This window comes from Solanum stenotomum, chromosome 11 (genome assembly GCF_019186545.1).
Source record: "Solanum stenotomum isolate F172 chromosome 11, ASM1918654v1, whole genome shotgun sequence".
Taxonomy (NCBI): Eukaryota; Viridiplantae; Streptophyta; class Magnoliopsida; order Solanales; family Solanaceae; genus Solanum; species Solanum stenotomum.
In genome coordinates this window covers 331,609-343,357 of record NC_064292.1, presented here as the reverse complement: position 1 = coordinate 343,357, position 11,749 = coordinate 331,609, and positions in this window count along the sequence as shown.

Here is an 11,749-nt window from a genome sequence, read left to right as displayed (position 1 = left end):
TGTAACAAAATTTATTTTATTATTAGTATTTTCGATCTTTATGTTCAAATTATCAGTAAAATAATTTTTCGATATGACCTTTAAATAATTTATTATTATGTTGAAATAATTTCTTTTTTATTTGAATGAATTCAAGAACTTGCTCGATCATCATTTCATTTAATATGATGGGTTCTCTCTTGTGTATTATTAGCTCTAGGTTCACTTAATAGTACTCTATCTACATTGATGGTAATTATTAAGGTAATTGGTGTTTTATTTGGAAAATATATTTTTGATTGGTTTAAGAGTCGCCACTTAATTTTTAAGAAAAATCAAGAAAACTATTGTTTTCAAAAGACTAAAACAGGAATCTAATGAAAACTTAAAAAAGGGGTTCGAGGTTCTTATTAATATTCTAGGAAGGTTTTTAAAGCACCTAGAATATCCGCTAATGCGGTTATCCGACAATTAATTTATTTGGCTAAAATAATTTTAACTTAGTTTAACTTGCAAAATTTGAACTATTTGTTAGTTAGGACCATTTTAAATAAAATGCAGAAATATTCATCTAAGCGAAATATTTTGTAAACTTATACTTAAGTTTTGTAAGAGATGATCGGTTTAGTTAAATTGTTAAATCAAAATGAACGTCTCTCGGGGATTTGAATTTTTCGACCTTAAGGTTAGCGGCAAATATTAACAAGTATACAAATATAATAAAATAAGGACAAATTACTTAACTACACTCTTTTACTTACCTTAATATCCATTTATCCCTACTTATTTCAAAAATTTCAAAAATCCCTTATTTACCTATGTATCCCGCATGTATCCCGTGCACAACGCTATGTATCTCGATATGTGGAATGTATCAAATGCTATGTATCCCGCATGTATCCCGTGTACAACGCTATGTATCCCGCTATGTGGAATGTATCAAACCTAATGTATCCCGTGCACAATGTTATATATCCCGCTATGTGGAATGTATCAAACCTAATGTATACCGTGCACAACACTATGTATCTCTCAAACATCATTTTTTAGGGATTTTTGGTAAATAGAAAACTAGAAGGGATAGGTTGTTATTTAGTACTTATAATATGTGGTTCCTATAATTTATACATAAAATAAAGAGGGAAAGGGAGTTGGGACCCAAATCTGGTTTCTGTCCGCCTGGACCAGTATTTGGGCCCATTTTTGTTTTGGGCCTCCGGCCCATTTGAGTTATCTGCATCTGTCCTAAACTAACATAAAAGTTATTTCTTTGGGCCTCAGGCTCGTCTCCCACCTGTCCTAAATACTAATAAGATGAAATTAAAATAACAAAGGCTTAAGCCCAAAAAATAACAAAATACAATCTTCTGAAATTAAGATTGGCCCAATTTTCAATTCTCCAAATTATTGTGTGTCCTTTCAACTCCGGGACCTGTTCATCGACTTTAAATGGCCGGTTGACTCGACAAAGGAATTTGAGCCTTTATGGCTCTCTCGAAATATGAGGGAAAGAAGATCGGAGTCCAAGAGGACTCGGATGGTATCACATGCAACAAAATGATGGTAAGGATTAGTATTCGAAAAGAATGTCTCAAAGCAATAACTAAGTAAATAATTTAAAATTCTCATGTAATCGACATACACTCAAAATAAGCTACGCTAAGCAAGAATCTAGATGACTTTAATGAAACTTGCTAACTATCCTATAGTCAGTAGCTTGGAAAGAAAACACTCCTAATACCTTTTGAACTCTTAAAACAAAATATAGCAGATAGTATTTAGCCCAAAATAAATGATAAATAAATAACAATCTATAGGAATAAGAGGTCCCCACAAATATGACAAAAGAAGGGAACATACGTGACTTAAAATTTGAGCAAAATAAGCTAAAGGTCAATTATTCAAACAACAACCCATTGTTGACTTTAACTCTTTTTTTTTTATATATAAAGTGGTCGTTTGTGTTTTCTTAAGCAGCTACAAACAACAAGCACGAAATTGGCACGATAGCAAGGCAAAACTTTCGAAATAAAAGCCATAAAGAATCCAAGACAAATAATATCGAGTTATAAGATGCGAGATGGAATAAATAGCAACACGGTATTAAGGAAATCTCGAACTAAACTAATGCTATTTTAATCAGCTATACCATTTAAAAAGAAACCAAGAAAACATGGAACAAATTTGAGAAGACCAAAGATGCATTTCATTTTTTTTTTTTAACTTAACCCGATAAGTAGAGCTATAACATCAAAGGTTTCTATGAAAGTGAAAGAGATATGTAAAACTAGGTTGATATAAAACCAAATGCCGACCTCCAGACACACGCACAAAAAAAAACAAAACTATAGTCGAAAGCAAATCCTCGGAAAAAAAAACGAGTATGACTTAACATTTGAAAAGAGTAGTATTGATGCTCAGTCCGCATTTATATATATATATATAAAAATATAAAAAAGAAACATGAAACCCTTTCAAAACAACCCAACGAAATCATTATAATCATTTAGCTTCAAACTAGAATAAGCAGACGGCAAATACACTTAACAGAACTATGGAAACATGCTAAAGACGAAGAGGAATAAAAACCAAATAGGTGGTTACACATTCGCAATACAAAACAAGACGGCCATGGAATTTAATCAAGAAGAAAATGACCACTTATGCTCTCCGATCAACAGCTATGACAACATATAACTTCATACTAAAAGATTCCAAGATTTTCCCTCATCTCAAAGGAAGAACAGAGAACATCAACAGTAGTAAAATGAATGGAACTTTAATATTCAGGATGCTAAAACGAAAGACAAAAATATATAGTTGTTGATGTCCGAATAACAAATTTAGAAAGGCAAGATGAACCCCAAACAAAGAACAGAGGAATGATAGCATTGACTACGACACAATATGACTTTAGCATCAGCATTAAGAATAAAAAACAGAGCTCATTCGAGACAAACAAAACTTGTTAAGACGCCAAAACTCAAACAACAAAAGAGCATAATTAAAGCTAACAGCATTGTATCGAAATGGCAAAGACGAAGAGAGTATTGTGCAGGGAAGAAGTATTACTTTTCTATGGGCAGCGACTGGACAAGCAACGAGCAGAGCAGTGAGATTCCTCCACCAACAGCAACTTAAAACCTTTTATATACTTGTATTCTCTTATCCCTTGCTATACTGTTTATTTCTATCTCTCTTTTAATGAACAATCACCAAATTTTCTCAACTAGAGAGATGCCTAAATTTTCTTAAGCAGAATTTTGTTCACTCCCAAAACAAAAGCCAAAAAAATCCTCCCCTTTTTTTTGAGAAAGAAGAGAGTTTATATAGAGGGACGCTAGGGTTCGGATTTGGGAGGGAAATCGATGAAAAACGGACTCAAGGGCCCAATTCCAAAATTTCAAACTCGAAAATTATTTCACCATTAAAGGAAGACATACTTTTCTCCAATTTTTCACCCCATTCCGAAAGAGGAAAGGGGAGAGAACGTATGCTGCTGCTAATGTACGGATCGAGAGGGACGTGAGGAAGGAGACAAAATCACAGCGTCCCTCTCTGTTCCTCGTTACTTTCCGTCTGTCTCCGTATAAATTAACGCCGCTGCTGATGGCTTGTGAACGTTGGAGAGAATTGGAGTTGGATGCCGTGAGATTGCTGTTGGAATTTGACGATGTACTGTGTTGCTTTCCGTTTGCTCACTGTTCTGTCTAAGAACATCTGGAGCTGGAATTGCCTACTGGGTTCTATTTTGTGAAGGAAGAGGGGAGTGGGCCGGGTCAGGGAAATCTGGGAATGGGCTGGAAATTAATTTGTTGTTGGGAAGATTGGAAAGGGCTGGAAGATAGGTGGAGTTGGGCTGGAACAGTGGGGAAAATGGGCTGGAACAGTGGGGAAAAAGGGCTGCTGGAAGTTTGCTAAAAATGCAAAATGCAAGTCCAAAATTAGATTGGTGGGAATTAACTTAAGCCTTTGCCATATGATTTAATACATAGCCAATCGGGGATTAGAGATGTAGCCAAATTAAATTAATTGGGATAAGTTCGGCTAGCAATTTAAATAAGACAAACTAACATAATTAATTTACGAGCTCTTTAATCTTAACGAAATAAAATAATTGATTTAATTATAAACTAAACAATTTAAAAATATAAACTATTATATAACCAAAATTAACTAACCAAATATCTAATTAAAAGAAAAAAATATTTTTTGAGACTATTTTCGAATATTCATAAAATATACTAATTAGACAGATAATTATATAGTAATTAACTTAATTATAAACTAATTAACTCAAAATATAAGCTATTAATTAATTTAAACTAAATAACCAAATATTTAAATAAAACTAAAATCCTTTTGAGACAATTTTCGAACATTCATAAAATATACTAATTAGACACATAACTATATAAAATACCATATTTATCATTTTGCAATTTATAAAAATGACAAAACTACTTAAAATGACTTGAAAATTATTTTGAATTTATAAAGCCAATTATTTCAAATCGTTTAGAATTTAGGAAACTCGATGATTAATTTATATTGTGGAGGTCCAAAATTGGGTGTCAACAATTGGCGCTAACAATTAAAATTATAGCAACTTATTTGAATAACAATTTGAAATTTTTTATATTTTTTAATTCCTCTAGATTTAAAAATTAATTATGTACTCTTCCATTTAATTGGAATGTTTTTGTATTCAACTGACTATCCAAGCCAACCAAGAAAATATATGTCTAAAGAGTCATTGTTTCAGATTTCACTCGTTATACAATAAACTATATTTATTGAATATATATAGTACTTCAAGAAAAATTTCATGTCGACCAAAAAGTTAATGACCTTTTCTTTGGTGACGACAAATCAGAAATTTCAATAATATTTGACATATTTATTCATATACTTTTCTCTCTCTCTCTCTCTCTCTCTCTCTCTCTCTATATATATATATATATATATATATATATATATATCATAATTTTTCAACTAGAGATATTTTCCTATGCGTGACTTTACGCCATGCTTCTCATATAAAGGAAGTTTTAGAATTCTCAGTTAATAGTTAATTACGAAATTTGTGTGTAATTTATTTTCCAATACCTTAATTATTGGAGAAAAGGCATAAAATATACTCAATGTCATGTGTATATTTTACGAATAAAATACATTTTTCGTTTCGATTTCCTTATTTTTCTCATTACGTTCTTGTTCATTCTTTTAAATTATTTTCTCTCACTTTCCCTTTGATTCCTTCTTTATCATTGACCTCTTTTTTCTGTTTTTGGAAACTGTGCATTATATTAGTTTGCGTTTGGACATGAGTTATGAAGTTATGCTTTCAAATTGGTGTTTGGACATGTAATTAGGATCACAATTTTAAATTTTAGATTCTTCAAAACTATGATTTGATATTTCAAATCATGATTGCAACCCTTTTGATAAAAAACTTGACCCATAAATTTTTATTCTGTAAAAATTAAATTAAATTCATGCTCAGCGTGAAGAAATTGTTTGTACCATGTGAAAGGATTATATTAAAGAATAATTAATTACTACTATTGTTAACTAGTGAATTTTTATAAAATTATGTGTATTTGAAAGTCTTTAATCGTAAATATTGATTTATAAATAATTTTGAAGACATGTGATTTATCAATATGGTATCTTAGGTCATTCTGATATCTTGTTTATGAACTATTATTTATTCATTTGGTAAGATCGCGTACGAATTGGAGAAATTTCGATAGTTCTCACAACTTGTGAGATTTTTATGTTTATAAAAAATAATACAACTTAAGAAATTCAAAATTCGTATTCAAATAAAATTTTAACTTCAAATTTTGAGTTCGATATAATTTCATATTGCATGTCTAAAGAGACTTTTATGACCATGTGTGGACCTTTATAGCCTTGCGTTTGGAATGAATGAGTTGGGCCACTATAACTTGGGCCTTAATAGAAGTGTTTGTTACGAGCTTGGAAAATTGGGGGGGAAAATCACACCATATACACATTTAAGAGACAATATTACGAGTTTTAAACCTTTTCTTAAATTTTTTTTACTTATAACAGTTTAATTACGGGTTACAACATATCAATAAAATTTAACTTTATTTAAAAATCAATTAAAATTTACTTTATTAAATGATTAATTTTTTTATATTTTTATATTATCAATTATTTAATTATATTGATTGCAGTTCCTTTTATATAATTAATAGGTGAGAGAAATAATATTAATGAGAGAGAATCAATTTGTAATTATCTATTACACCTTTTAAGGGATTTTTTTAACTTATTCAAATAACTTTTATTTATTAATGACTATTGGGGCCTTTAATTTTTTTTAAAAAATAAATTTATCACCGTATATTTTAACATGTAATTTTCTCTCTCTTTAATCTATTTTTTTTGCTTTTCTTGCTTTTTTTTATTTTAAATTTTGATATTGTTTTTTTAATCTGATTTTTTTAGAATTAAGAATTCTATATTTTGAAATTTTGATTTCATTTTTTATTTTAATTAATCTAAAACTTGATTTCTTGAGAAAAAAAAAACGTTTTAATTAAGTTTTGAACTTGTTTTTGGTGTGTTTTTCTATAGCTAAAATATTGTTTTGTTGGTGAAATAAGTATATTTAATTCTGAAATTTGTTGATATATATAGATAATATGAGATCATAAAATCTTTAATAAGGATTTCTTAAGTTTTAGCTTAAATATGATAAAAAAAAATCACACTTGAATACGAAATATAAATTGAAGAGAGAGGAAAATATAGAACTTGTATTAATTATTGCAGTTTAGACTTTTAATTACATGTGTTTGATTTTTGGGTGATGTATATTTCTTTTGCTACAATTTCTGACAACAATATATAATATGCATTGTTTTACAACCAGATTTATTCTTTCCGGATTTATACCTGTTGGATACTAATTTTATACATTTTTATTTTTTGTCTTTGTTCTAAAATTTCAAGTTGGATACCAAGTGTATATAAATTGGATAAAACATTAACTTGTTTTAGATTGTCTAATTTGGTTGAAATATCAGTTACATTTTGTTTTTTTCATTTTCAAGTGGGATATCTGTTGGATACCAATTGAATACAACATTAACTTGTTTAGGTTGTCTAATTTGATTGAAATCTCAACCACATGTTGATTTTTCAATTTTCCAATGGGATATCAATTCAATACTAAATTTATACAAATTGGATACAATATTAACTAGTTTTACGTTGGCTATTTCAGTTGAAATCTCAATTACATGTTGTTTTTCAATTTTACCACTGGGACGTCAGTTGGATACCAAATGTATACCAATTTCATACTAAGATTTGACTTCATTTTTCCAATCAATATCAATCGCATACAAACATTACCTATTTTTTTAGTATACATTTGAAAAACACTGAATACACAAATGATTAACTAGCACACATAATAAATATTCTGAAATTATAATTCATTAACTTAAAAGACAAAATAAATCAAAACATGAGTTTGCCACAGTAAAACAACCAAATCAAAATAAAAATAAATTATGTCTTTTTTTTCAGAAGGGTAATTTGAACATGTCTTCCTATTGTGTTCATCCCGACGACATGTATTGTACGTAATCTTAGACCTCTTGAACTTCACATCAACAAACCATTTACAAGTTGTGGTCTCCCTACAGTTCTTTTTGAACCAGTCAACAATAATTTCTGCTCCGACACTTTTTGAATTGCATATTTTTCTGTTTCATCATAAATTATTGTGTCAATATTATATCATACAAAAGTACAAATAACTTTTATACATATGTTATACCAATATCCAAATTTCATTCCATTTTTATGCTTACAAAATTTATACAAAAGTAAAAATACATATGTTATTTTAAAACAATTTCATATGTTATTACAGAATACAAAAGTAAAAACACATATGTTATATCAGTATACAAATTTCATACAATTCTTATTCACACATTTCTTACCTATTTCATGCCAAAAGTTATCAATTATTCATACAAGGATCATGCCACTAGAATACCAAAATAATTCCAACTTAGAAATATTAATTGTCATTTCTTTAATAAACAGTATACCAAATTCATTACATTATTATTCTCAAAATTCATTACAATATAATGCCAAAAAAAAAAATCCAATCAAACCAAAAATCGTACTAAAACATTATCGATTATCATACATGCTTGGTAGTATAATTATACAAACTCCAAAGAAAAAATTATCTATTTTTTTAACAAAAAATATACCCAAAAAAAAAAATGCTTTAGACAAATAATGAACAAATTCAATGTTCATACCAAAATATAACATTATACATTTAAAAAAAAACGCCATAATTCAAATTATTATACACAACAAAAAATCTGAAATCAGTATACAAATTTCATATAATTATTATGCACATTTTTCATACCTATTTCATGACATAAGTCGTCACTTTTTCACAGCAGAATCATGCCACTATAATACCAAAATAATATCACTTTTAACTATTAATTGTCATTTATTAGACAAATAGTATACGAAATTCATTCAAATATAATTCTAAAATAGTACCAACATGGTATAACCAATATACCAAATTCAAATAAATTTTATGTAATTTTTTAACCAGAAACATACAAAAAAAAAATGAATGTTCAAACAAAAATTTATACCAATTTCAAACAAATTTTATATAATTTCAAAAGTGAATATTCATACCAAAAACGCCATAATTAAAACTATTATTCACAAACAAAATCTGAATAATTTTTTTTTCAGAATCACTGTTCATAATTTTTTTGAACGTTTGGTTTGTATTACAATACAAATAAAAAGTCGCAAAGAACACTAACCTGAAGGATCCCATCTACCACCATGTTTTATTAATATTAAGAAGAAGCCATCCAGAAAATAAAGATTATTGAATAAAAACGAATATGAATTAGATGAGAGTGACAAGATTTCTGGAAAAAATCGAAGAGAGAGAAATGTGGAAGAAAATGGATGAAATCAGAATTTTTAATTAATTTTAACAAATTAGAGTGAAATAAGGAAACTAAATATTCTTAATTAGTTTGAATTTCCTTAATTTATGCTAATTAGTAATTATCTTCAATCAATTCAAATTTAATTAACACACTTATTTCCATTTTTTTACCTTTTTTTTTTCAGAAACGAATTATTTATTTATTTTATCTTTTTATTTTTTTCAAAACAAATTTTTACAATTATTTTAAAAAAGCTTTTTTTTTGAAGAAACTGTTACAACCTGAAATTTTTTATTGTTACAACTTGAAAGTTTAATTCTACTGTTATAACTTGAAAATATTAGTTTAATATATATCATATATGAAATTTTCACAATATACAATATCTTACAACAAGTGTATGTGCTAGGATAATATTCGTAAGATATTAAAATAAAATATATCCTTATACGTACTCATATACTTATAGGTTTTGGACTAAATATTTAAATTGTCTTCACATGGTATTAGACTCAATATTAGGTGAATCCATTATTAATTTTTTGACGTTGAACCCCTTTTACGATGTAGACATTATTTTTGGACTAAATATCAACAAGGGGAGAATTGATAATGTCTTCTGGCTTTGTTGCATCCTGGGATCAGCTAACTTCATGTATTACGTCGTGTGTGCTTCGTTGTACAAGTATAAAAATGTCGATAACAAACTAAATATCGTGCCTAGTAAATGATACTCATTGTTTATATCTCAAAGAAGCAAGTATATTCATCATGGTATAAGTATTGAGGTTTCTTTAGTTACAAGTGTTGATAAGCACTTTGAAGAAAGAATAGTGATGTTTCTTTCTTTCTGTATTTAGTAAGTTTTTCATCTGACATTCTATGTGAGAATGTGACAAGTTTAAGACTATACGATTTAAAAGATTATACGCATTTTTAATTTAAGACTGCAAGATTCGAAAGTCTTATTTGATACGAAGTTAACAAATTGATTAGGGCATAATTGATTGTTATATATTTTAATGCATGATTAATCTTAGCATAAAATAATACAAATAAAAGTGCAGAAAGTCATGATTTTACCTCACCTTGTGAAAAAGCTTTGTCTTTGAAAAATATTTTCTAACAACGAAACATAGAAAATGACTTATTAATTTTCTAATAAATATTCTTCAATCATTAACTAGGAAGAAATTAGTAAACTGAGATGACTTTCTGTTTATTTTTGTATAGTTTAATGCTAAGTCCTCCAAATATTATTGAGTGCAGACACACGTTTATATTCTGTAGTTTTTTTCGTATTCAACTCCTTTTATTTATTCAGACTTTAGGTACGCCTAACGTTTTATTTATGTAGACTTCATTTAATTAAATTCAACTTGTTCTTTAACTACTTACAAATGGAATACAAGACAATGACACTTTTCAGAGAAAAATAGAAATCTTTTATTAAAATGTTATAAAACTAAAAATATATAAGTGACGTACAAAATCAATTTCTCCATCTCAAATTAGTTGTATGTTATGTTTCTCCTTTTGAAAGTCAATTTGATTCATTTTCGAAGCTAAAATTGGATAAGATCAATTTAGTATTTTATATGGTATATTATACAATAAGTACTGCTACAAGTTACAACTTTTCTTGTGATAAGAAAATATATTTTAAAATATTAATAAAAGTTCATAATTTGACTCTTGAAGGTCTTTCGGAAACCGTCTCTCTACTGTTAGGGTTTTGCCCTGTTTTTCTTACCATAATTTAAGATTTATTTTTTCTTAAAGAAAAAATAAAACATTACCATAAATGTTTTTATTTTTCTTGAAAGGAAAATATAATATTATTTTATATTTGGTTTATTCTCTTCTTTTCTAGTAGGAAAGGTTTTAGGACTCTTTTTCTAGTAAGAAAAAGGTTTTAGGACTCTATAAATATAGGTTTGTTTCTTCTAACAAAAACAACAATAACATCCACAATGTAGTCGTTTAAGAGTCTTGTTTATGGAGAGATTTATTCTCTCTAAAGTTTCAATGTTTTTCTTTATATTAGTTTTGATATAATCATATTTTGATTTTTAGTATAAGTTTTTGTTATCTGATTTATCAACTATATGATTTGCAAATTGTAAGCTTTCACATAACGCCCTAATCACCCTTCGAACCCAACAAGTGGTATCAAAGCACACGGTCCATCGATCACATGGTCCGACGGTCCTATGGTTCAATGAGGTTGAAGAAAGGCTCAAGATGGTTTCAAATCAATTTGTAATCAACGTGATGATAATGAAGATTTTTGTGCTACTACATGTGGAGAAAAATTCAAATATATTTTCAATAATATCCTGCTGCTCCATTGTTTGAAACAAAATCAATTTTCAACTCATGCTTATTTTAGAGCATGGGCTCCAACTTTCAACCCCTGCAAACTTTAATGCTCGGGCTCCACTTTTAACTCATGGCTCCAATTTTTAACCCATATCAATTTTAAATCATGGTAAGCAGCAGCGATACATGAAGATTTTGAAGAACAAGATTATCATGCAACGAAGAAGACAGATCAAGCTTTGTCAAGAAAATCCAGCCAAAAGGGGAGATTTGTTAGGGTTTTGCCCTGTTTTTCTTACCATAATTTAAGATTTATTTTTTCTTTAAGAAAAAATAAAACATTACCATAAATGTTTTTATTTTTCTTGAAAGGAAAATATAATATTATTTTATATTTGGTTTATTCTCTCCTTTTCTAGTAGGAAAGGTTTTAGGACTCTTTTTCT